This window comes from Lathamus discolor, chromosome 4 (assembly GCF_037157495.1).
Source record: "Lathamus discolor isolate bLatDis1 chromosome 4, bLatDis1.hap1, whole genome shotgun sequence".
Taxonomy (NCBI): Eukaryota; Metazoa; Chordata; class Aves; order Psittaciformes; family Psittacidae; genus Lathamus; species Lathamus discolor.
In genome coordinates this window covers 11,564,593-11,591,855 of record NC_088887.1, presented here as the reverse complement: position 1 = coordinate 11,591,855, position 27,263 = coordinate 11,564,593, and the positions used below count along the sequence as shown (strand labels likewise).

The window sequence follows — 27,263 nt, the reverse complement described above, 5'->3', positions numbered from 1 at the left end:
CTGTATATTTGAAAAGGATAGTACAAACTAAACTGATTTAAAGTAAGTCTCCTGGGTACAGGAATAGAATATTACCAGCAACAGGTTTCTGTCAGTTATAGTGGGAATATAATTAGAATAAGGAATACAGGAAAAGAAAACTGGATCATCACATTCTCTCTAATCTCAGATTTAAATGCAGAGTCTCAATTATGACCACACCTATTTTCTTCTGCAGTATCCCTCAGAACCATGCCAGAATGGATGAAATCTAAGACAGAATGCAATAAGCAACATGAGGATAAAAAAATAAAAAGGCTGCAATCACCTTGGTTTTTGATGGTTTAAGAGGTATGCTAAGGATGCTGCCCTTCAGAGGCTCAGTTCTTCACTCATACTGCTTCAGTGCCTCAGAGGTTGGGGTTATTAAATGTGTAAGATGGCATGACACACATGCAAAGCAGAGGAAGGCATAAGTCTGGAACTCCTCTTCCAGTGACTCAGAATTGAAGAAGTAGCAAACCAGTGCTTTATGGCAGTTAAACCCTTTGGAATATACTATAAGCCAAGAATGTCTGTCTTCAATCCCAGCCTTCCACGTTCCACGTGCTATAGAATATTTTGAATGGCTATCTATGCTGGGACCAATTCTAATCTCTTCCTTATTTCATTATAAAATTTAGTTTATTTCATCAATCTCAAATTCCTTTATGAGTAGCTGAGATAAGAACCAGCCTGAAGATGTTCTGCTGCACTGGTTCTTATTCCTCTTGGTGAAAGGTTATTCACCACCCTCTGAAATTCCCTACTGGCTCCCGAATACAGTTATAGATTCAAAGCTGACACAGATCTATATATTTAAGAACAGAGATTCCAGACACTAAAAAAAAAAAGTGAATCTTTTCTTGCAGAGCACATCTTCACATGTAGAACATTATGAAATTCTTCTTGGTTTTATAGAAATAATACAACTAGGCTTAGATCCTGTTATATGCACATTTTTTAAACGATTATTATCTCAGGCACACAGAATAATGGTTAATATTTCAGATTTTAAAATACAGTGGAGCCTCAATTATTCAAATTCAGTGAACCCAGACAAGGTTTTGCCCCTTGTCATTTATTAATTAAATGGTAAATTGCTTCTATTACTAATTATTTCCACAGATCTATGGGCATGCGGCATTTTGGTAACTGGTAAACGCGATTATCGAGCCCTATTCAGTGTTCTTCCCATGTTCTTCAGATAATTGAGATTCTGATGTACTTTGAAAACCATTTAAAGTACTTTTTGCAATGTGTTACTGGAAGAGCTTCCAGGTCTTGTAGGTCCTCTGGCATCCCCAAGACTGTGGGAGACAGCACTCTTGACAAGCCAAAAGACAGGAAATTGTGTCAGCCAATACGTAATACCAAATCAAAACTATTTCTTGAGCTCGATCTGACAGTTTCCAATCCCAGCAGGATATTAGTTTGAATGAGTGACTGTCTGAATAGGATGCTAGCAAGTCAGACATTACATTAAACTTGCTCTTTTTTTGAGGCTGGTCTCTACTAAAGGGAAGAGACATTTATCCGGAAACCCCTTTAGATACAGGGTATCCTACAAAGGAGAAATGGTTCCAACCACAGTAAAATGGACCAGACTTAAAAATATTACCTGAGAAATTCTAAGGATAGAGGTACAGAACTGGATAGCGAACAGAATGATGCTTCATCGATGGATGAAATCATGAAACCCTGTACCTCTGCAAAAAACAATATAAATTGATAAAATTCAGGTCATGAATTTGGCAAAGAACTACCTCAACAGACGAGGTCTGTTTTCACTTTGAGCACAGCATCTGTACAGGTAGCCAGGTAAAATGTGTTAAGCTCTTTAATACATTATCAAGATAAATGCAAAGCCTATTTTGCAAAGATATGCAAGACAGCTTCAGTAGCTGGAGAAGATGTTGTACCTTTCAATACTAGGGTGTGTTTCATAATAATCAGAATAAAATTCACAAGTGAGGGAATGCTGCTGTGAATTAAAACATATATAAATAAAATTAATAAAAGAAAGTTAAGAAGTTCCATTAAATCTTTATTAAATTCCAGACATAAAAAGGAAGAGAATAGTGTTAGAGTCATGCTATGCAACATCCTACCAAAATCCTGACAGTGACTATGAAATGCAATATGGAAGACTTGAGAGGCAAGAGCTAGTCAAAAAACTTATGAAAGAAGACACAACTTTGCTTTAGTTAAGATCACTAAACCTACTTCAGTATGTGTGTATTAAAGAACCACCTTTTAATAACGAACAAAAGGCACATAAATTCAGTTCTTTACAGGACTGAAATAATAACAAAATCCACTACAGCAATATGTAATTACATGGGAAAAAAAAAAAGAAAAACCAAGATCCTATTTAAAATAAGGAATATAGGAAAACAAAATTAAAAAGAAGCAGCTAAGGGTAAAATGCTCTAAGATGCTACTGTTAGAAGATATGTTATCAGAGTTTCACATCTCTTACAAGTAACAGGAAAGCCTTACCTCAGAATAGCTGTAATAATCCTGACCCCCAGTTGTCTGCCTCAATCATTTTGAGGAACATCACAGCAGTCTGTCTCACGCACACACAGCAAATTACAGCCTGAGGTACTAAAGAAATCCCTGAACAGTTCTGATTTACCTGAATGTGCTAGGTTCTATACTGTCATAATTCGGTTGCCACTTCAGATGAAAATCTTCTGCAAGAGGGCAAAAATCTCCAGGAGAAAAGCATGATACGGTTCCTTTAGACGCAGGAACCTTTAAAGTTGTCCTACAGTAATTCATTTTTATTCATTACTCACAATTCACAAAGCAAATGTATAACCACACATGGAAAAAAAAGAAAATAGGATTTTTAAAAACTAAGCAAAGTAAAGGGATTTAACAGAAGTAAAATGACGCCATCTAAATAAAGGAAATCCTATCTAAATGCTCAAAGCAGAGAAAGGTGTATATTTTGAATATTATTTTTTTTAAGAAAGTAAATGTAGAATAAAGCAGTCCCATGAAAATGCTGAGGAACAACTTTTTAAAGCCATAAATAACCTTTCTAAACACCTTACACAAAATCTGTTTCCGCCACCAAATGAAGTGTGAAAGAGAGTGTTCAAAGAACAAAACCCCTAAACTAATTCTTTGTACTTGTGTTCACTATGAAGAAGTTTAAAAAGGTTTGTGAGTGAAATCCCCTCTCTGGAAGGTCAAGTCTGAGAACATATATAATGGAAAGAATAAATGGTTCCTATCTACTAGTTAGAAAGAAACTCCAACATGAACTAGCTTATCTAAATAACTCTTGCACATCATCAGGGTGGGCAACAAAAGAATAGAAAGTGATATAATGGCAATAGTGAAAAAGAGCTTTAGAAGACCTGCACAGGTCAGTTGGTCTACATTCTATGCCATAGAAACTGATAGAAAATATAGTAAATAATAACAAACACTTGGGGAGATCAACTAGAGAAGATTCAATGAGTTTTTTACAGAGGGAAATTCCGATTCACAAACAGGCATATGTGTGAGAGATTCAGGAAGTTCTGGTTATTAAACAAACACACACACACACACACCCCCTCACCAAAGACCCTAAAAGAAAGTTATAAAAGACAGTAAATATTTACACAACACTATAAGATTTAATTTAGCTATTATCACACAGGCAAGATAGCATGGAATCCTGGTGGATGTACCTGCTGAGTATTACAATGGTAAAGAAAAAGAAAAAAGTTGGGAATTGTTACGAAAACTAAAAAATAAAACTAAACCAATAATTATATTCTTCTAATAAATCCACAGTAGTCTCACATACTGAACACTGTATGTAGGTTTCAACTCTCAATGCAAAAGAAGATATAAGCAGCCTAAGAAGATATAAGCAGCCTAAGAAGATGCAAAAAAGGACATCAAGACGTTCAAAGCATAGAATAACTTCTGTACAAGGACAGATTAAGATGAGTTGGATTCTTTACCCTGGAAAATAAAAGATTGAGAAAAACATAAAGGAGATTTATAAAATCATAACAAACAAGGACAAGGCAAACTGTTAATAACTGCTCCCCATTTTTCATTACATAGTTTTAGGAAGCATCCAAAGAAGTTATCAAGCACCAGGTTTAAAGCAAACAAAAGGAAGTATGTTTTTTTACACAGTATGTAATTAAATTGTGGAATTCACTGGCACAGGATGTTTTCAATGCCAAAAGCAAAAATGGTTTCAAAAAGCAATCGTACAAAATCAGAAAACAAAGCTTGGGCTTTAATAGCCCTTTCTACCAGGGCTATTAAACACAGTGATGCAAAACCAGAAAACATTACCCCACACTAAGAAATGGGAAGGCTCATCTGCACATTTCTGAGGAGCAGAATGAACCAGTCTGACATGTATATCAGACAGCAGCTAAGCTTCAACATATCTAATACATAGATCACAGAGATTCTGGCTTTAAAATGAATTTATGGAGCACATGGATTATGGCTGTAACTGATGATTTACTACTGCACTGTCAACCTAGTGGCTGTTGATTAATATCTTTCCCCAGGTACAACCATAGTCAAAGTGTATGTTAAGGACACAGTTAAGAGTGAAACAGAGACTGAGATGTTTGAATAACAAGGCATTCTCTCAGGAGACTTCCGATACATCAGGTTTTCAGAACTGTCTGAGATTCCAATAGGTGACATTCATTCCCGAGACGAAAACCATCTACATTATGTAGTTACCGGTGACGATACCCACTTTGGTTCTAATGGGTGTTCAACATTCACACTACGGAGTGTTTTCTGTGGGAGCTGTGGTTAGTCTATTGTGCGTGTTACACTCAAAAATGCCTTTTAAAAACTAAGTAAAAACATTAAGGTCACAAAGCAAAGCACGCTGAAGTATGAAAATATCAAAATGAAGTCTGTCACAACAGCTGTAGTGTTACAATACAATCTTCCATGTTATGATTGTATATTTTGTGTTCTGTATAATGGATAGCATCCAGGGAATGAGACTAATTCAAATACTCTTTTTTTATCCTCTCTGTTCAGTGTGTGGCCCCAAGCCTTGTTTACTGAGTGCCATCCAAGTCTTGCATGAAATAAGATGTTTTTTTGTTTCTGGCTTTTCTGTGGTACTCATCAATATAGCGCCTGAATATCTCAACAATTTTGGTGAATTAATCCTCACAATGTACCCTCAGATGTCTGGAATGATTTAAATTCCTCATTGTAGAGAATTATGAGAGAAATGATGTGACTTTTTTGTGGTCACACAGAGACTCTGTATCAAAGACAGGAAGACAATTTAGATTTTTTCATTCTAAGGGGTGCCAAAGATCTCCTGAACTCATCCTACAGAAGCAGCACTCCCAAGTATTCATGCTCTTTCAGCAAACCCATAGCTCATCTGCAGCATAAACTTCTCCAACAGGGGTGGGATACCACGGACAGGGACCTCATTCCCACTGCAGCATATATCTAATCCTATGATTTGGGAAAAGCAGCTCTAAGGATTCCTCACTGTAAGATTTGCAAAGCCCTTGAAGACACTCAGATCACCAGCACGATGAATGGCAAAGTTATGACATTTTGTTGTTACAACCTTTTGCAGAAATTTCTGATTTGCATTCTCTAGGACTATTGCCAACAGGAGGTATTTTACATCGTCTCTTTCTAAAAAGTCTCAAGCAGGGGCAGTGGTATGGGTGTAAGAAATCAACAACTTACACATGGACTGCTTCTGTAATGCTGAAGGTCATAACTATGAATTACAACTTTAAGAAACACTATTTGTCCACTGTGCTTGTGCTCCAAGTGCATAAAAACACATAAAAAATTAGCCTGATGTACTGATACCTTAAGGATCTGTCTCACACCTACCAAATCCAAGAAACTGAGAATAAAGCTTAGTCTCTGTTCTATTGTTTTCTAATTGTGCCTACATATTGCAGCATTTGTGGTCTGTAAGATCACCCACTGTAGGAACAACTTTCAGTTGTCTGTGACAATAGGGTGAGCTGAGGACAGACTGGCAATCTTTGGAGATGAATTTCCTGCCCTTTGTGGGTTTCAGTTAGACTCTTAGCATTATTTGAACTTTTGTGGTTTAATTTTCTTTGTTGTTGTTTTAATTCTAATGGCAGAAAACAGGAGAAAAAACAACAGCCCTCTGGAGGCAGTGAATCTCAGGATCTGAAGAGTAAACTGCCATGTTTTCTCCTTCTGGCATTTTAAGATACACAAGCAAACAGAAAAAAGTCCTAACAGCACTGTAGAATGGCAAAGGGATGTAAAGCTTCTAGTTTCCTGCTAAAGATACCAAAATCTTTGGGATCTGTTGATGTTTTATGGCCTTTTGAACTAACTTCTTCCATTAGCATTCAATCATGACTACAGACTCAGAAACTGCTCACTACCATTCTCCTACTAAGGCCTGAAAAAGAAACAGGGTAAAGAAAGGCTAGTGCATGAAGGCAATGCTGCAGCAGCAATATTGGCTCCACAAAACATGTAGGAAAGAAAGCATCTGCCAGCCTGAGACCCAAATACTTGTTTCACTCAATCATTATGGTTTATGGTTGTGCACATGTTATTCAGAGAACAGCAGCTCTTAATTACTCAGGGAGAAATGGAAGTCCTTGGAAAAGGCATCTGAAACAGTCCTATCCCATGTTCTTCATTTCTAGATTTTACAGAATTATAGTAAACCACACTTCTCTCTCCCCACTTCCAACATATGTGGGCCAAACGCACTACCTTTAGGATGAAAAAGCAATCAAAAAGATGTTTTCTCCTGCAATGTTCAAGCCTATCTAGGCAAGGATATTTTTCCACAACTACTGGTGGTTTGAATCAAGAGATCCTTTCAAACAGCAGTGAACTTTGGATGCAAGATGAGATCAAGAACTATACTTCAGTAACTAACAGTTACTGAATTCTTAATGACAATCAGATCTGTTTGTTATATTCTCCCCTCAGAGATGCATAGGACATTATGAAATAGTATTTCTTATGTATATGCAAGGATTTTCCCTTTATATGTCTGAAAAAGAATTATGAAATCACTCCACTGTAAAAATAAATAAGCCACTGAAGCAAATAACAAATGACTTCCTCAAGGAGGTAAAGTTACAGCTATGGGATAACAGTCACTCACCACTGCCATGAGTTTTCTCAAATTCCAGGGATCATCAGCATGAAGGAGTTTTAGTTAGGTCCATCTTGACTAACATATGCAGAGTGGAACATTTCTGTTTCTTCATTCCCTCTTTCTCTTGTCACAGCTTCCTATCTTTTGCTTCTGTTTATAGTTGTCTCTCACCATGTATTTCAGGAAAAGAAAAAACTAAATAAAGATCACAGCCTGTTCCATTATGTGCCCTTCCTCCTCTTCTCCTCCTTTCTTGAATTTGTGCAGTGTTGTGGCACCATTAACTACCCATGTTTTCAGAATGACATTATACAAGGTGCAGGATGTACCACTGTGCCCTAAAAATATCAACAACTGCATTAGTCTCACAATAATTAATGGCAGGCATTATGCAAATGACAACTTTTTCACTGCAAAATAATGACATTTCTTCATTTTGAGCAGAGTTATGCAAAACAATGAATTGGGGATGATAAATCACACAGGAGAATTAAGAAAGCCATAACGTTCCTGCCCAGGCAGGCAGAAAGACAGACAGACCAACAATTTAGAACACATTGTTTGTTCTCAAACCGCTATTAAGGAATAAATAAAAGCATAGCCAGTCGGTCATTAGAACGTATGTATAATTTAGTTTTCCCCCCTTAAGGCAACTCTGCATAAGGGGACGTTAAATTCTAGCAATTGGATTATTACAAGTCACAAGCAGATTTTTTTTTATTAACCTTAATAAGTCATTCATTCAGAGACTACAGTCATCAGGCAAATAAAATGTATCACGTCGTTCTCCTACACATTAACTAATTTCTTATGCAAACATCACAACATATAGCAATTACCACTGCTCAAAAAAACCCCAAAGTCAGTTTCAATTTATTTCATTGCTTTTGTGCGTGGCCATTTCCTGTAGTGCTTTACTCTCTGTCCTCATGCTTTAAGTGCAAAAGGAACGCAAGAAACAAAAAAGCTACTTCTCTGAAATGTTCCTGCACCTTTTTCTCCTTATTGCGAATGCTTGTTGGAAAAAGAAGCAGGTAAGATCCTCTTGTGAGCCTAAAGAAGCTTCTCAGAGGTAAAAAGCTAACACTGACCAGCCGTGAGCACCCTCCCTTTCCCATTCCTTTCTTGACTGCATGCTTCCCACCTCCTGAAAGAGCAACCCCTACCCAGTCCTCCCAGTGCCTTCCGCAGGGAGCCTGTTTGCTCCCCAGAGCCACCATTCCCGCACGGCTCCCTGAAGAGCAGGCTTCCCAGCATGAGTGGGACTGGAGAGCGGCTTTGAACTCCCCTACGTACAACACTCCTCCACTGTTCCTTACAGTGTCTCCTGCTGGAACGGAAGTACCTATAAGCTTTTTAATAGACAGCACTCCTGGTTCTTTCTTTCTAGTGATTCCTGCTGGGAGAGTCTGATGTATCAAAGAATTACAGCGATTAAAGCTGGAGAGACCTATGGTGTTTAATCATTTACTCCATCCTCCCACCTGAGCTGGGGTATTCCTTAACACTATTTTTTTTTTCTGATGTTCTATCTAGTCTAATTTTAAAGAGTACCAAATAACCGGGCTCCCACCTCTTTCCTGGGGAGATTATTCCACAGCAGTATGCCATGAGACAGGAAATTTCCCAAGGTATTTGGTGCAATTTCACTTCTTTATGTTTAGTTTTATTAAGCAGGCATTAGTTTTCAGACTCCCGATGTTCCCATAAGATTTCTTTCCTCTTTTAGTAGAGACTGGAACTGCACCAGTCTTCCTCACATCTGTAGCTCAGCGTGATATTTACCAACAATATCCACTGAAAAAAAGCTAAATTTACAGTACGTAAAGATAACCTAAAACCTGTTTTTATTCCCCACAGTGACTTCTGATGAGAACTGGTATGAAGAGGGAACCAGGACAGGACCTATACAACAAAAACAGTATTACCTCCCTTCTACTTGCATCAGCTCTCCCCTTAGGAAGCACTGGCAGCAGTTCCAAACACACATCAAGCAGTACATCAGGAACTTGTACTCCCCTTGGTGCCTGGAGGTTCAATTGTATAGCTCCTGTTAAGCATAGTGAGGGGGATTGGAAAACTAACAGCTCATGCATTGCAGTGGAGAGTCAACTCCAGCTTTACCTGGAAGGATCAACCACCACATGTTCTTCTCTCCAAATGCAAAGCACCCTTGCCTTCACCCAAAGACAACTGAGTACATCATTCACACAGTCACGCAGAGAGCCCAGGAAAGAGAGAAGCTGTGCTGGAAATAACCACTGTCTTTGGAAACAAACTGGTAGCAGTTGATCCCCCGTTTCCCAGGTCTCCCCTGTTACTATCTATTTCAGGACTTTCGAGATTCTATGTAATTCACCCCCCCCCGTGGAACACTGCAAAAAATTCTCCACCTCCAGCCTCTCATCCGGAAGTTAATAACATTTTGCAGCTCTCCTTAAATAAAATCCAGCCCATCCTGGATCAATAAGACTGATGCCTATTTCCCTAATGGCAGCCGATTGCCATTTGCTATTCAAATCAGACTAGATAAATTACAGTACATGCCAAGGAACAGGCCAGTGAATTAAGACAGGCCTCCTGAGGACCAGCGATATTATTAATCTTTTAAGACACTATCATATTTCTTCTTGACAGTGTGCGTAGACTCTCAGACATGCTGCACCCAGATTGAAATATCAGCTGCTGCAAAAAATCAATAGCGTTAGAAACACAATAATTTTCTGTCTGCAGGGCCCCCAATAAGCCGCACTTGCGTTTCTCCTCCTTTTCACATCTCTGCTCCAAATGCATTTGTTTTAAAACCCAGGCCTCAAATCTGACTAATAATTGTGGTGGGCAAAGTTGCTTTTGTTGTCATTCTTTGCCACAGAAGCCACAACTGTGATTCCCGAGAAGGCTGCAGTTCTATGAGACAGTGCAAGGTACTTAAGGATCAGATACTCACCTAGTATATTTTACCCTTCGCACTCTCCTGCTCAGTCTCGCTCTCTCACTACAGGCTTTATAAAGGCAGATATTGCCAAAGCTGCAGCTATTCCTAGCAAAAATGAAAACAGGGACCTTGGACCCAAACTGACAAAGGGAGACCGTACATGACAAGAAAACAAAAAGCTTAAAGGATTTCTCTTCACTCTGGCAACAGAAAGGGTCAATTCAAACAATTTTGATCTCTTTAGACCTGTGGATGAATTCAATAGAGGCTCTGACAGTCAAGTAAGATGCCCCCCAGTTTCTCAGCTACTCTTTAAGTGAAAGGGCAGAAAGATTGGACAACTGATAACTTTTCCGAAAAAGGGTATTTTATGATTTACAAGAGCAGCGATCTTAGGGAAAAACGTGTTGCTTAGGGGATTGGTAACAAGATGTTAAAATGAGGTTTCTCCTCACCCTTGACATGATATAGTTTAGCTGTGTGAATAAAACTATTATGAAATATAACAAAATCAGAAGTCTCCACACAACTCTAAGCACAAGAATATTCTGCATACAACAGGGTAAGAAAAACATCTAAGGAAACGAACCACAGTGGATAAATCTACTCCAAATTGGCTAAATTGCTATTCAAGATTGCCAGATTGTAGCATCCCAGGTCAACAGTGACCAGAAAGAGTTGATGAATGTCCCAATGGGGTGAGAGGAGTAAGGCGATGAAATCATTCAAGTTACATCACAATTAGTAGTTGCCTTCTGCCCTTAAAATGTTGTTAGCAGCATCATCAGGACCAGAGACCAAAAATATTAACTCTCCTCTGGCTCTTGCCAAACGGTGGGGGCTTCAACTCAGCCTTCATTTAAAAAGTGGGGTAAGAGTGACCACAAGCAACATAAACATAGCCCTGCCTTCTGATGAATGCCAAGGTGACCTGGCTGATGGCCACGGCATATCAGAAAGGTGCCCATTAGTGAATGGATGAGGAGCCAGCCTGCACAGCTGTGGGGCATGCCACACCTTCTCCATGTTGAGCAGATGACTTGGCTCCCCTGCTTCCTTGGGATTCTCAGCATAGCATCTCTTTGCAAAGTGACACGCTTAGACAAAAAGGAGAGTGAACTGCCATCAGGCTGGTTGCTAGGGGTGGGGTGATTTCATCAATGACCTGGATGAGGGAACTGAGTGCACCCTCAGCAAGTTTGCTGATGACACAAAACTGGGAGGAGTGGCTGACACACCAGAGGACTGTGCTGCCATTCAGCGAGACCTGGACAGGCTGGAGAGTTGGGCGGGGAGAAACTTGATGAAATTTAACAAGGGCAAGTGTAGAGTCTTGCATCTGGGGAAGAACAACCCCATGTACCAGTACAGGTTGGGGGTTGACCTGCTGGAAAGTAGCGAAGGGGAAAGGGACCTGGGGGTCCTGGTGGATAGGAGGATGACCATGAGCCAGCAATGTGCTCTTGTGGCCAAGAAGGCAAATGGCATCTTAGGGTGCATTAGAAAGGGAGTGGTTAGTAGGTCAAGAGAGGTTCTCCTCCCCCTCTACTCAGCCTTGGTGAGGCCGCATCTGGAATATTGCGTCCAGTTCTGGGCCCCTCTGTTCAAGAAGGACAGGGAATTGCTTGAAGGAGTCCAGCGCAGAGCCACAAAGATGATTAAGGGAGTGGAACATCTCCCTTATGAGGAGAGGCTGAGGGAGCTGGGTCTCTTTAGCTTGGAGAAGAGGAGACTGAGGGGTGACCTCATCAATGTTTACAAATATGTGAAGGGTAGGTGTCAGGATGATGGAGCTAGGCTTTTTTCAGTGATATCCAGTGATAGGACAAGGGGCAATGGGTGTAAACTGGAGCATAGGAAGTTCCACGTTAACATCAGGAAGAACTTCTTTACTGTAAGAGTGACAGAGCACTGGAACAGGTTGCCCAGGGGGGTTGTGGAGTCTCCTACACTGGAGATATTCAAGGCCCGCCTGGACAAGTTCCTGTGTGATGTACTGTAGGTTACCCTGCTCTTGCAGGGGGGTTGGACTAGATGATCTTTTGAGGTCCCTTCCAACCCTTGGGATTCTGTGATTCTGTGATTTTAATTAAAGCTGGCCAGCAGATGAGAATTTTGCTTTCTTCACTTGGACAAAAATAACAGGTTTCAAATACTCTAAAAAATAAGCTGGCCAAACGCTTTCGGACCTAAACCCATGAAGTTTTCAATCTCTCTAACACCAGAAGTGACCAGAAAGTTCTTTTCATCAGTCTTTGTGCTACAGAGAAAAGGAAATATTATGATGAAGTGACACCTTGTCAATAGAGTTCTGACCTGCTCTAAAATCGATACCACAGCACCACAATGCAATTTTCAATTAGAAAGAGAGTTACTTCCCTATGACTTGCACATCTGAGGAGCAGACTTGAGATTCAGCTCTTGCTCCTCTCCAGGAGTTGCATTTGAATTCAGCATCTGAATGGAACTGTTCAAGATGTTCTACAAGTACCGCTCTACTTCTGAAAGATCTTTCTTATGCCATGTGGGGCCTAGGAATACATTTATTATATTTAGTACCACTTAACTACTTTTGTCTTCTGAGTTTGTCACCTTCCTCAATTAAGTTGGGCTTTTAGTAATCCAACAGTAACCTGCCCCCAAATTAGTAGAAGCTGTCTTAGTGACTGGATATTAATTGGGGAAGATGGAATCAAGGTATTTGTAAACCTGTCGTTGTGAGCCACATGCATGTGGAGTTCAGTCTAAACTGTGGGACTAACATGAGCACAGTTACAAGACTATGAGTGAACAAGCAGCATGGGAGCTAAGGAATAAATGCTGAAAGACCAGCTCCGGGCAGGATGGGGAAGAGAATCCAAAGAACGTAAACCCCATGGGTTGAGATAAGAACAGTCCAATAACTATAATATAATATAACACAACTACTACTCATAATAATATTAATGATGGAAACAACAAGGGGAGAGAATATAAAATTTTTTAATAAGGGAAAGGAAAGGAAATTTTTTTAAAGGGAAAGGAAAAAAAAACCCAATAAACACAAGTGATGCACAATACAGCTGCTCACCACCCACTGACCGATACCCAGCCCGACCCAAGCAGCGATCTGGGCCTTCCAGGTAACTTCACCAGTTTCTATGCTGGGCATGATGTGCTGTGGTATGGAATGCCCCTTTGGCTAGTTTGGGTCAGGTGTCCTGTCTGCTTCCTCACGGCTTCTTGTGTCCCTCCTCACTGCAGAGCATGAGACAGAAAAGTCCTTCTTTGGGGTAAGCATTACTTAACAACTACTGAAAGCATTGGTGTTACCAGCATTGCTCTCAGGCTAAAGACAGAATGCAGCACTGCATCAGCTACTAGGAAGGAGAAAAATGACTGTTACAGCTGAACCCAGAACAATTCTGCACAGCAAAAGTCATTAGTTCACAAAGTATAAGGCTAGCAGCAGCATAGTTTCTTAGAGTACGTAATGACATCTATTCTAAGACTACTGGGACCAACAAATACCACTGAGAGAAAAGAAACTCATTTCCCTAGAGCAGATAAGATGCTAAAATAATCTACACAGCCATGACCACTTTGAGCTGTCTAAATAATATGACAGTAGTCTTAGCTACCCCAGAACCCGTGCCATATCTCTGCAGAAACCCCCAAAGTTGTAACTGGGCTGCAGTATAGCATCGTGAAAACAAAACTTCACACACCAAAGTATGTGACAGCCACTACGTTAAGAATGCCCTGCCTTTGCGTTTGTAAGCATACCGAACACCTGAGTATGAACTGAGGTCTAGAAAGATGGGAACTTCACGTCACTGGACATTGTAACAAGACTTTCCCACGCTAAGCCTGTACTTCACCTTCGCGTATCCTTTTCCTCTTGTAAAGGAACACAATTTATTCTGATCAATACACACTAATTTCTTCCTTTCTTTTTTAAGTGCTATTATACACTACCCTATGCCCTCCATTATCCTCACATTTGGAAAAGAAATCATTTCTGTAGTAACTGGCCATACAACTATTGTTCAGGTTCCCCTGATATTTTTCCCCTGGGAGGCAAGATCATCAGTGCAGCGGAATAGTATTAGCAAGGCCATGCAACTAAATTGACTCCTTCATGCTGAAAAATACTCCTGGGAATCTAAAAGAAGCCATGAACGTTTTCCTTCTGACATTTCTTTTTCTAAAGCCAAGGGTTAGACTGGGCAAAGTACTGTACAAATAAAGTGTTAGAGCCATTGCTGCTGGTCAAAGCAGCCTCCTCTAGATAGATCCTGCTGGAACCAACTCTGCAGACTGTAATGTTTAAATACCATTCAGAAGTTAAAACAGTAGTGACAAACCCAGTTAGGTTTAAAGCCAGATTTCCATTGCAAAACACCCTTCGTGCCATCCCTGCTGACAGGCAATGCTAGGCACCGCTGTCAGCTACAGGGTACAAAAGGAAGAGGAAGAAAGTAAACGTATCTCAAGTTTAAGACACAGACACATACTGCTAACAACTGCTGTCTGATATTCTTCCTTATCCCCAGTCTCTGCCCCAAGACATTGCTTTGATTTTGCAATAGGGGAAAATATACCCACAAGCTATAACTCCAGGATATCCAAAGAGTATTCATCTTACCCGTGCTTGGCCTCCTTAGTCATAGGTGTTGGACAAGCCCATCCTTTGAGGAAGCAGCAGCACAGGGATCATCATCAAACTATGGATGTGATTCACTATGAGAGTCTACCAGCTCATTTTATAAAAAGAGATGGATAGAGATGGGAATGGCAAGTGCTTTTATGGGAGAAGAGCTGGAAAAAGAGTGACAGCACATGGTAGACGGGTAGAATAGAATCAAAAGTGCAGCTGAGATGGTATGGGTTGTACAGAATACATCATGTGAGAAAAAGAAAAAGAAAGACCTATCCGGAAAGGGTCAAAAGACTTAAAAGATGCAAAGGAAAAAGCAGAAACATTGAATGATGAGAAAGAAAGATGAGATAAATCAGGATTACTGGGGATGGCTGGTGGAATAAAGCCTAAGCATTGAAAAGACGTCAGCCAATTCAACCAGAGTTCGCTTAGTGAGCACAGGTGGAGTGCCCCCCCTGAAAGCTGCAGCTGGATAAAAACTGTGCTTCCTTTTCTGGTCATTAGCATCTATGGCTAGTAGTAACTTGAGAGCAATCCATTTTTGAGGGCTTTGTCAGCTACTCTCTTTACATACCACTGTCATAACCTCCCTTGCACGGCCAGAAAGGTATCCAAACAAAGCATGCATTACAAACGCTGGATCTTCTCACCTCTTGTTACTGAACCGGTTCTGCTGAGGTCAGAGGTGGGAGGAAGTCACTGGTATGCAGTGAGCTTTGTAAAATGAGCCTGGAAAAGCTAATGAACTTTTCCAGAATAAAACTCTCCATGGTACACTGAAAAGAAATTGCTGCCGACTCTCCCTAGTTGTACCCTTAATAAAGGAGGTCAGGGAGAACGAAGGCCTGACACTGAGAGATCAGGAGCATCCTAAATCCTCCCTTTGCTTTCAGTGGAAATCACTGCAATGAGCTCCCACATGGCTGAAGGAACGGAGCCATACACCTGTGCAAGACACGTTAAGTAATGCATTTCACTAAGCCATGGCCTCTTTCTTTGTCTGATGAAATACTCCCTCCAAATCATGGCTAGTATCTCCTAAGGGGAGTGGGAGGGAACATCTCACACTGTGGCAGCACTGCTGCCTCTCTCACATGGGTAGAAATACGATTTCTGACACTCACAAGACACTATCCCTGCACTGGAACCCATGGTGGAGACACTCCCAGATCAGTTACAGGTTTTAATTATGAGATGACAGTACCGATGGCTGGCTTTGCTTGAACCGGAGTGTGTCACTGAAGCCGATGGGAAATATGTAAGGAAGAGACCCAGTTTAATTAGCCTGAATATTTTACAATTAGTATTTTCTGCAAGCAAACCTTCCCACGTCTTATTTGTCACCTGTCAGGTTGATGATGTTCTTCACCACCACGAGCTCCCCTTGCCTCTCCGTGTCATAAAAAGCAACAATGGTGAAAATGACAGACAGATGCAAACAGGATTTTGGTAATTACAGCAGTGTAGCTGGTGGTTGTTTGAACATCGTTTTATTTCTTCCAATCAAACAAGTCCTTGGACTTCACAGCCCTAGAGCTTCAGACAGGGGTGAAGCTGATTATATTATGACATTACAGTGCAGACTGGCAGATCAGACAAAGTGGATTTCACTCAGTAATTAAACTGCAGTATCTTTCGTCTAAAGTCCAGGGCAGGATTAATCGAAAGGTAGCTCTTTAGCATTGCGATTAGTGCTGGGATTTGAAGAGTGAGTCCACAGATTTCTGATTTGATAGCTCATCCTGGGTACCAGCTTATCAGTGGCTGCACATCTGTCTGACTTGTAAAAATAGCATGAGGTCAAGATGTATTTGCCAAGTTGCACCATTTCCTTTATTTTATTTTTAGCCGGAGGAAATTCAGATTGATTTAAATATTACAGTGTCCTTTGTCCTTCTGTGGCAGTACAAAGATTTCTGTTCAAGACCTGTTAACATGTAACTGCCCCCATCCTAAACTGCACTGCATCTATAGGACAGACACGCAACTTTCTCTGTAGCTTCACCTTTGTTCTTCAGGGTCCAAAAAAGTCCACCTGATCGTGGGAAGCAGAACAATTCAAACTTAAAAGACAACAGCTTCATAGATGCTCTAAAGTGGTTTAAAAAAATATCAAGTTTCAAGCTTTCAAGGAGCTTCTAAGATCTGACTGGATGAAAGCACGGTCTTTAAGATTTTGGCTTGGTGTCAGCATTGTATAAATTCCTGAACACCAAATGCCAGCTGATGCGTTTTTTTTTTTTTTCCCTAAAGTTTCCAAAAAGCTTTCAATGCTTCTGCTTCTCTTCACAACTTTAATAAACACAGAGCTGGGAAAACTTGCTCTGTGCAGCCAGACAGTTTCCTTATGCTGCTGGCTGGGGAAGCAGCACTCCTGGCACTTGCCCTGATTTACTTACTAGAGGAGATCATCTACAAGTGGAAGTAAAGCAGGGACAAAACAATGGATATCTCTTTCTACTTCCTTCTGCAAATAGTCATTATGTTTAGGAAACAAAGAAATGAAGGAAAGAGAAAGAAAAGTGCCACTTCTCCCCCTCATCAGCATAACAGAGTTAGGATCTGGCTTCAAGTTCCGGAGATACTCTCTACCTAAAATCTGTTGCAGACAATGCCATTTCTGGTTAGACTCTAGAAGGAAGACCCCAGTAAGAATTCCAACAGCTTCCAAAAGTGTATGGACAACGGCCTGGCATTTACCCCTAGGAAGTCATATATATATTTAGGTTCCTTTCAAAGAGCTTTCAAGCCATGGCAGTCACAAAGCCAGTGAACCACAGCCTACTATTACTAGGTTCTAACTTTTCCCCAACAAAGGCCGATAAAAAGAATTTTTTGTGACAACTTTGTTAAACATTCTATTTGCAGCTGAACAGGGGATTTACAAGACACATGCTTTTACTGAAACATGAGGAATTTTTATGGAAAACTCTCAGCTGAAAACAAAAACTCAATTTTCAACAGAGTTTCTTTAAAATGTTTCATTTTCCACAAGACAAAAAACTACCCCAAAAGTCACAATTTACACCACTTTGTTTCATCCGCAGAACTGTCCTGCACCTAGTGCATTTTGCAGCTTCAGAAGTGACTTAGAATAGCTTGGCCAATCTTGTCCTTTGACATCTTGCCTATAGCAATGTCTCCTCTCATTGGTATGAATCTCTAATATGGATTATGAATATATAAAGAGCAGTGGCAAACCCTTAATTTCTACTCAAACATTTACTAGAAACAAACCCTAATTCTGTTTGGGGACTGGGTAGCAGTACAATCCAAATAACAAACTAAACAATTCCCAAGGCAAACAAACTATTTTATTTGCAATTTTACTGTGACTATTCTTTTCATACTGGAATTTTCGGAGAAAAAGACCAAAATTATTCATAACCACTCATTTTAAGTTTTGAAAGCTATTTCACAGCTCTTGAAGCCATAGAAGACCCTCAGTATCAGGCAGTCTGGTTCCCATAAAATAACGAACTTACAGTTTCACCCAGTAATTCCCATAGCAATTCTAATGAGTAGTGTCTGAATGGACGCATACCTTTTGCTAACACATACAATCTTAATTTGAGGAGTTAAACCAGCAGAATGTCACGAAATACCTTAGAAATTTGTTTTAGTAAGTACTTTCACTGCCCAAACACTTTTAAGTGGGGAAGGAAGAGGAAATCTAGCCAAGAAAACAGGCAGAGGCACAGAATCGTCATACAGATGAATGATGAATAGTGCATTTCTTGCTCAACTAATAAAGACACAGATAAGTAACACCAGACAGAACCGTTTCAGTAATCTTTGTTTAAATGGCTAGCAAAATATGTAATAAAATCTCACTGCTATACTTGTTCTTTGTAGAGGTGTGAAGGTGAGAATTTTATTTCTAGTCCCGCTGCTGATACTGTAGATACAGATGCAACTTGCACAGGGATTTCAAAGCTAGTATTCAGACGATGAAACTATTCCCCAGACCAAACTGAAAACAAAATGCAAATGAACTACTGCTGATCCTGATCTCATGCTGTTTCCCTCCTGCCTTTCACCATTTTCCCCCATTTTCCCTCTGAAAATTCTAACGTGTTTTTAAAATATTATTAACCAATCTAATAAGTACCAGCCTTTATATTTATATTTTTCTCATTTCTGAGTCTTTGTGTTATGCTTTGATCATAAATTCAGTGTCTTCCCTCCAATCACGAGGACTAGAAACTTATTTTACAAACAAAAAATAAAGATCTTGACATTATCTGTTTACTTCAAGAGTAGAATCTTTAAGAAAAACATCAGATATTATGACACTTTCAGTAAAACTGCAACCACTGCCAGCAAAGTAAAACATTAATCTAGGTGAGCACATCCCTCTGACTTTCACATCATGCATAAATGCTGAAATTCCACAAAAAGAGCCTTGTAGTTGTGAGCTGCTTTGGAGAAAAGCTGCATACTGTAACACATCCATGATTTCACAAAGAGGTCAATCAACAAGTGCTTCCTACTACATCGGAATGGACCTTAAAATGCCAAAACCTGGCTTTGCTGACACAGTGGCAAATTTCATATTAATATAAATTTCTCCCAGTGGAAATACAACCAGAATTAATGTTATGTTTTACAGAGTTCCTAAAGAACTACGAATTTCTTCCACCAACCACCTGGAAAAGGGGAAAATATATGTCTTGCAGCATGATGCTTCTTTTTGAAATGAAATCACACCTAAGAGCTTGGCATCCAGCTAAGAGCGGACGAGAAATTCCTAGCCATCAATACCAAAAGTGAAGGCATATGTTCCCCAAACACAGAAGATACCATCAGCATCCAGTTCCTAGGCTGTATGTTAGTCAGATGAACTAAACTGATCCATAAACCTAATCAGGAAGTTATCACGAGGGCTGAAACTGTGATGCACTGATTAAGAATCTGTTTTTCTCAATTAAAGACATAACCATAATTACTTTCAGTTGAGTCATTCACACTCGTAATGCACCCATCCTCAAATGATATTTAACATCGTATACTTAGTATGTCAAGCATTCGTTCCATTAATAATACTTCACACTTCTATTCTGCTTTTTTATCCCAGAAGCCCAAAGCACTTTGTGATCATGAATTAATCAATGCTACCACCACCTCTACAGTGGAAATAGTTGGCTGGAGTCCACCCAATGACCCTGGGCAATAGGTGTAGACATGATCTTCACTCTTCTTATCTCCTATTCCAAGTCTTAACCAGAAGACAAATCAAATAATAACACTGAGTGACAGTGGCTTCTCCAAATTCGTCAAGTACTGAGAACAATCAAAATTAATTCGTCAGAGTATGCAAAGATGATAAACTTTGCCTTTACTAAGGCAGAGCAAATGAAAACCAGAAATATCAAAAATACAAAAATGAAAAAGCACAACTTACAATTCCCTAAATTAACACCAAGTTTTCCAGGGTAACAGTATATTATTCCACTGCACGATCATCAAGCAGGTTTACTGTCCCTCTCTCCTGTGCTATGCTTGCAGGCAACAAAAGAGGCTGTCCAATGCAGAAAATTAACAAATTAGAGAATAAAAGAAATAAATTGATCTTTCTAATTTCTATTCTCTAACTTTAGTTCTAGGTGAAGTTTCATGATCATCAACAAAATACAGGTTTCTGCTCAAAGTATCTATAAGATTGCTTTCTGGAAAAGGTTTAAACACGACTGGCAATATTCAAAAGCTCCTCAGATTTCACCACCAAAGAAATTCATCCTTTCAAGTTCCTCTAAATGGAGCCCAAAATCCTGAAATACTTTGCTAACTTTTGATTTGGTTTCTACTTGGGTGAAACACTTACTGTCAATAGCAGCTTTGCTGGAATAAGGGCTGAGACTTTGTAAAAGACATTTTTCTTATTTTAATGCTAGAAAATAACTGCAGAACATCAGTGCATGAAATGGAAGAAAAAGGTTCAGTCTTCACAGTGTTGCTTCTAATAAGGATTACGTCTTCAAAAAAGAACTCGGCAGACAAGACTGATCATGTCCAATTAGTTGATACCTGACATGATATATAACCTTATGTTACCAGCTTAAAAGAGGTAATGCCTTACTTAAAAGAAGTTAATGATATCTGCAGAACAGGACAAGACCAACACATGCTATACACCCTCTAGAATCAGAATACAGCTGTTTAAAACATTCTGTATGCACCTTGAGTAACTTCAGATAATACACATTCTTCCTTTGTGCTCCACAATTTCACAAACTGCAGATATTTAATATCTCCTTCGCTTATCCTGCATGGATTTCAGTTACATGGACATAACTTTGGGTTTTTTTCAGTTTTGTCTGATATGTATTGTAATTAATAGTAAATACGTCTACAATAAGTAGGCATGAATACATGGCAATCTGGGAATCTAGTCATATTCACAGCACTCAGCAAATGTGCTCAGGGGTTTTCATACTGTGCCAGGTATATGAATAGTTAAACTGCATATTAATTATTCTTAACTGCCCATCACACCCCCCACTATGCTGTACAATCAGAATGAGCACTTATAGGTAAATATCTTGGGTTATGGGGTCACCTAAACTGCCAGAGGATCACTGATGTAATCAAATCAGCATTAATGAAATCAACTTATCTAGATCTGGCCTCTCTTCTTTATATGATACACCATGTTAACAGTCACAAATTTCCTCCAATAACTGCTGTAAAAGGATTTTGCCTAAAGTACTATATGGTAAGATTATTATCAATGAATCACATGCTAGAGGTGGTTACAAGTACGTAAAGTTTGTGTTTCAGGGGTCAAGGCATTTGCTTAAACGTAGCTTTCAAGTGGCATTAGGGAAGCCCTAGGGTTTAAGCCACGGCTAGCAGATACAACTTTCCACTTCTGAGATACCCGTCTTTTAGGAAAATCAGCTGAAAGTCAGGAGGTGTATCCTACAGAATCTCACGTGGTAACAAATACCTGAGTTTGAGCCCCCATTGGGCAGACAGTGCATGTGTACCTTTCCATCTACTCACTGCCTTCAGACCTTCTTATCCTCATCACATATGTAAGAAAATCAAATTCCTTCTGGTTTTGGACAAACACAAAATAACATATTAATGAAAAACTCTGCACACAAAACTGCATTGTATGCTCTCCATGTCTTAGCTGAGGAAATTCATACTCTATAAATTACACTGGCTGTAACATATGCAAAATTTCCTCGGATGGAGGGAAAAATCTGGAATTCTGGGAAAGAACATCACCTTCACATTTTGTGAATACACAGAGCTCAATCCTGACAGGAATTCACAAACTTCTGACTGAACAAATTGTGCTGGACTGCATTTCTCCCAACCCTTGAATTTCCCTTTCAAGATTATGAGATTGGGTTCTCCAGAACCTATGCTAGTCTCTCTAGTCCCTTATACCAGCCAAGAAACCCACTGCTTCCAACTGTTTGCCCAGATGCCGCAGGACAGTGCTTTCGCTCTTGTTCTCATCTTCTTTCTTCACACACTGTGAAAGCTACTGAGAAGACAAGCCGATGTGAAGAGGCTTCTCTCGAAAGCCAGCAATACTTCCCCATAAAGCTCAGCCAGTGCGTTGTCAGATTTCAAAATATGAATTTGAAAAACACAGAGATTTATCCGTATTTATTCAAGATTTCACAGAGATAGCACATACTATTAGGGGTTTTAAGATAAATAGGATCATCTTCTGACTTATCTTCACTACTCTAAAAAAGGAAGCCCAACACCGGTAGAAGCATTCAAACTGCAGCCTATATTCTTATGACTCTATAATTTCTTTTTATTTCACCCATCCTTACTTTTTTCACTGCCACTGGTGGTATTTTTTGATGCTTCTATTTTCCCCAACATGTCCATTAAGAACAAGACTTCTGGCTTAGAGCACTGGAAGATTTGGTAGTGCAATGTGAGCCCACAAAGGAGACATGGGCTTGGATTGAAAGCAACCTAAGGGACCTCGGTCAGTGGAGCACAGACATATTATAACCACACGTTTATTGAAATGGGAGACTCCTTGTGCAGAGTGCTACTGTTGAATTCTTGAGTGTTTTGCTTCCAGAGGCAGTATACTGTCTCTGAATTCAACAAGAAATCAAATTAGGACTCCTGGGTTCCATTTCTGGCCTGCCACTTACCCATGATAAGATATTGGGCAAATCATTTAACATAAATAAGCTTCAGTTTACAGAGCTGAAATACTGCACATGGGTGCAGTAAGACTGATGAAAAGTACTATAACGGTATTATTAAAGTGCTTTCTCCCAGATTTTAAAAAATCCTTATCAAAGGCTTTTTTAACCCTCTTTGCTGACTTTTAAAGCTTACTCACTTTCTTAAGAGTCTCCTTTGAAAGGACAAGTTTATTTCAATGTCTAAAGATTTCCTTGCAGACCTCTGTACAAGACTTTAGAATAAAGCTACATAGGGTGCCAATAGACAAAAACAATTTAAGGAATAATTGCCTTAAAATCCCAACAGAAAGTGGCATAATATGCTAAGATCTCTTTACATGTCTTTATCTGACTTTAGCTTATAGTTCTGGGTACATGTGAGAAAGGGGCAGCTGCTTTTCTGTCATCTCAGTTCTGCCCCAGAAGCCATTTCATTTCGTTCAGTTTGGTCTGTGCTTGGGCTCTGTCAAGAAACTACTGGCTTGTATAACTATTTCAAACCAATGAAACTACTTCAAATTCAGTCTTTTAATGCACAAATTAATATTCACCAAAACCCTGAGGATCAGATGCAGCAGATTAGAAGTACTAAGGGGAGTCAGGCTACATCAATTAATATTTAAGAGAGACCAATAATTTCATATACAGCCAAATTTAACAATAGTGTAAGGTACCTATGCTAAGACTAACAGGCATAGCCACTCCTTGCTAATCCTTACTCATATGTGTATATGAAACTAAAAAGAGCTCATAAAATGTAAATGCAAACCATTTAGCAGCTAATAAGAAGTCTCATCATTATAATTATATACCAAATAAGAGTCTATCTTCTCATAACCTGCAAAGCTTCATATTGCTCCCACTTTACAAACAGAAAAAGAAAAGCAAAGACTTAACATTTTAAAGACAACTCCTTAATTTCAGTTATTCAGCTTGATACCCCATGCATAGAACAATCTCAGGTAAATTTAAACTGCTTACAGACTTCATCCAGCCTTCCTTTATAGTCTACGAACAGATGTAAGCCCTTACATGAGGGTCTATTTCAGATGCCTTTCCTTGTGACAGGCTGAATCACATCTCTAAGTGTCTAATATTCTCCAACTAACTGCAAAGGGAGTCCAAATGAGGATGGAGTTACCTGCACCACATGCAACTAAATGCCAGCAAGAAGATCCTTTGACTCTGGCTTTCAGAAGCTCTGAGCTTTTCTGGCACCTAATGAAATCCATAAAAGCTACGAGTGCTTAGCCCTTACTTGAACCAAAGATGCATAAAAGAAAGAGCTTTCCAGAACTAAAGCACAGTAATTGGGAGATCATGTTGTGAATTCATTAACAGTTTGTTAATTCACAACATTAACATCATAAGCACAGGGTAGGACCCTTACTGCTCGTGCAGTCTTTTTTTAGATGATGTCATCTCTCCAGCTACAAGTAATACAGTGCTCAGACTGGCCATGAAGAAGCTGAATATGAGATGCTCCACTAGAGACATCATCACTTTAATCAGACCTCTGGTGCTACCCTAAAAGGGAAACTTTCCAATTAGCTCTTCTGTTCAGACAGCACACACTGTACTGGCTTTAGAGCAAGAGCATTCTTCATCAAACAAGACTAGTCACCAAGGGGTTTCCTACAGCTTTTGTGGAAGTTGTGCAGTTGTGTCTCTTAGCTCTTTGCAAGTATTCGTATTTCTCCTTTCCTCTTCAGCGAAAAATGAAATCCGATCTTCACAGATGGAAAATTAAGTATTGAAAGGATGGTCAATATACCCAACAGCCATTCAAACTGGTCTGATAAATGAAAGCATTTAAATAGTTGCAACCAAAATAAGTGACAGAAGGTGAGAAAAGAAATGCATAAATGTGCCAGCTACTAGGGTACCATTTATATTTTATCAACTTGGAGCATCACAAAGTATACGGAACACAAACTACTACTAGCATTTTTGCATGTGTTAATACCTGCATGTTGAACCACAGGTATGTGTAGTATACAAAATTTAGAAAGCAGATAAATTAGCTCAGCTTCTCCAGTTGATGCGTTGGCATTGTCAATCAGTTGTTCAAACCCCGCTGCCTGAAAGGTTGCTCAAAAACATAGAAAAGCCAATCCCAACCACAATGCAATATGATTCCTTTAAATTGACTCCTATACGGTGTCCCCATGTTTGTAGGTAGTGCATGTTAGAAAACCTAGAGATTAGGTAAATGAGATTACATAATCTACAGAATCATCCTTCTCTTTCACATGGTCACCCTGACCTCCAAAGCCCAAGTAGTAAAGAAAAGGCCACAAAGCAGTAGTGGAGGGAAGGCCTTCATGGCTGTCCTTTCTTTCCCCTTCACGAAGTGACTTTTCAGGGACTTTCCTGCATGTTAAGCATCTTTTTTGCATTGCTTAATATTGTTATTAATAATTCATATTTTTGTCTTTCTCCTCTCACTCTGACAACTTTTATTTTTAATCAATGGGCATGTGTCAAATTGCTTTGTTATTTATTTATAATGTAAGCTGACAAAAGAATGGGATATGTGGTATAAAGCTGATACAGTGTTTCTTTCCTAGAGCTGATATCCTCAGCAATAACTATGTGTCTTGTTCTAGTCAGTAGGATCCAAAAAAAAGCCTTAACTTTGTCACGAATAACAGAAGACATATTTAGTAGATTTGTACAGCTGGATGTCTCTCCTCTGTTCCCATGTTCATGCACTGAATCAAAGTTGAAAACATAGGTTTATTCAGACAAATGTATTACCCAGATCAATGCGCTTGGTCACAGAATCACAGAATCACAGAATCCCAAGGGTTGGAAGGGACCTAAAAAGATCATCTAGTCCAACCCCCCTGCAAGAGCAGGGTAACCTACAGTACATCACACAGGAACTTGTCCAGGCGGGCCTTGAATATCTCCAGTGTAGGAGACTCCACAACCCCCCTGGGCAACCTGTCCCTAATACATCAACAATTCTCACAAGCTGCTTATAGCAGAACCCCATACCACTTTCTTTAGCTAACAAAACCCCAACAGAATTACTAACTTGCCCAAGACTAGAGAGCAGTGCAGTAGCTTCAACCAGCAGCCCATCTTGCCTCGTAAGGCATAGGAAAATGCGTTATGAGACACCTTGCCTCATAAAGCTGGGAAAACAATTAAATGTTTCCTCATTGAACATCTGAAAAGTAAGCTGTTGATTACAATTGGCTTCCACATTACGTACTTGGGATTTGACTCTTACACCCCGGATTTGACTCTTGCACGCCTTTCTTGCACACGTATTTTACCTTGACCGCTGCTTGAGAACTCATTTAGTTACTCTCTGGACTTATTTTTGTCAAATAGTCCAAAGCACCTCCTAGTTCCAGCTGAATAAAAGTCAGTGTTGTGACAGCCTTGGTGTGTCCCGAGGCAGAACACAGCCCGTCTGGACTGTGGGAATGGTTTGGTGGAGTTTAGGATTGTATTCCACAGCTATGTTTGCCTGCTGGACAGGATGTTGTCGTAAAGGGCGTAGTCATTGTAAAATAAAATAAAGCACAAAGCTATGGAATAAAAAAGGATTAGACACTTGGGTTTGGCTAACAAGGATATCGTGCCATGCAACTTCTAATTCAAAGGAGGGCACAGTCTGAGCTCGTCTACTGAGATTCCTTCTGCCCGAAAAGCTCCTATTTGTTATTTTCCTATAGTCACCACCATGCGCTGAGCAGTCAGTGGGGATGTATCTTAACTTTTTATTTCAAAGCCTGGTGAGAGGATTAGTGAATAAAGTAACGTCCTTTGACATCCTGTGCCAAGCACAATGTGATATCAGCAGATACTAGGTCCAGCAGAGTTACCTGTTATATATAGCTCTGTAAGCCAACCAAATGATATAGGACATCAAAAATCTCAATGCAGCCATATGGGCTGGCCAGTGAAATCTGAGCAGGTACGTCAAAGAAAGCAAGGTAGAGGATTACGTTATTAGAGCATTATGTTGTTGAAGCTATGGTTTGGAAGAAGAAAGAATTTTCTTTGATTTTTAGAATAAACTGCATGGTCTACCCATACACATTTGCTTTCATTGTTAAGTTAGCTGGTGTTTCATTGTCTTATAATTAATCCACCATGGAAGGGAGAATAAAAATTGCAGCGTTTTCTTTGATGTTATCCTAGCCTTAATGCTTTCTTTCAATGCCTTCTTCACCACACACATCATGCTGAGAATAAGCATGGCATTCATACCGAGGACTGTCCCTCCCAATTTACAGTTCAGGGATACAAAGAATACAAATGTGTATTTCTTATGAGTAAAGACCAGTTGGTAGCCAGATCTGCACCATTTTAAGCCTGCTTCTGATACAGTCATTAAAG

General features: G+C 39.7%; 1 protein-coding gene across 15 annotated transcripts in view; it reads right to left on the bottom strand.

The window, feature by feature from the left end:
- Window positions 1–27,263, bottom strand: part of ZBTB20 (zinc finger and BTB domain containing 20) — a 490,951-nt gene that overhangs the window by 258,761 nt on the left and 204,927 nt on the right. Inside the window, exon 1 of one of the 15 annotated variants that reach the window (XM_065676366.1) lies at window positions 1,640–1,662. The exons of 13 other annotated variants lie outside the window; for them this stretch is intronic. The gene's annotated coding sequence lies outside the window, so the exon portion shown is untranslated. Of the gene's footprint in view, window positions 1–1,639; window positions 1,663–13,054; window positions 13,326–27,263 lie in introns of those variants that run through there. One more of the 15 variants, XR_010612128.1, reaches the window with a different exon arrangement.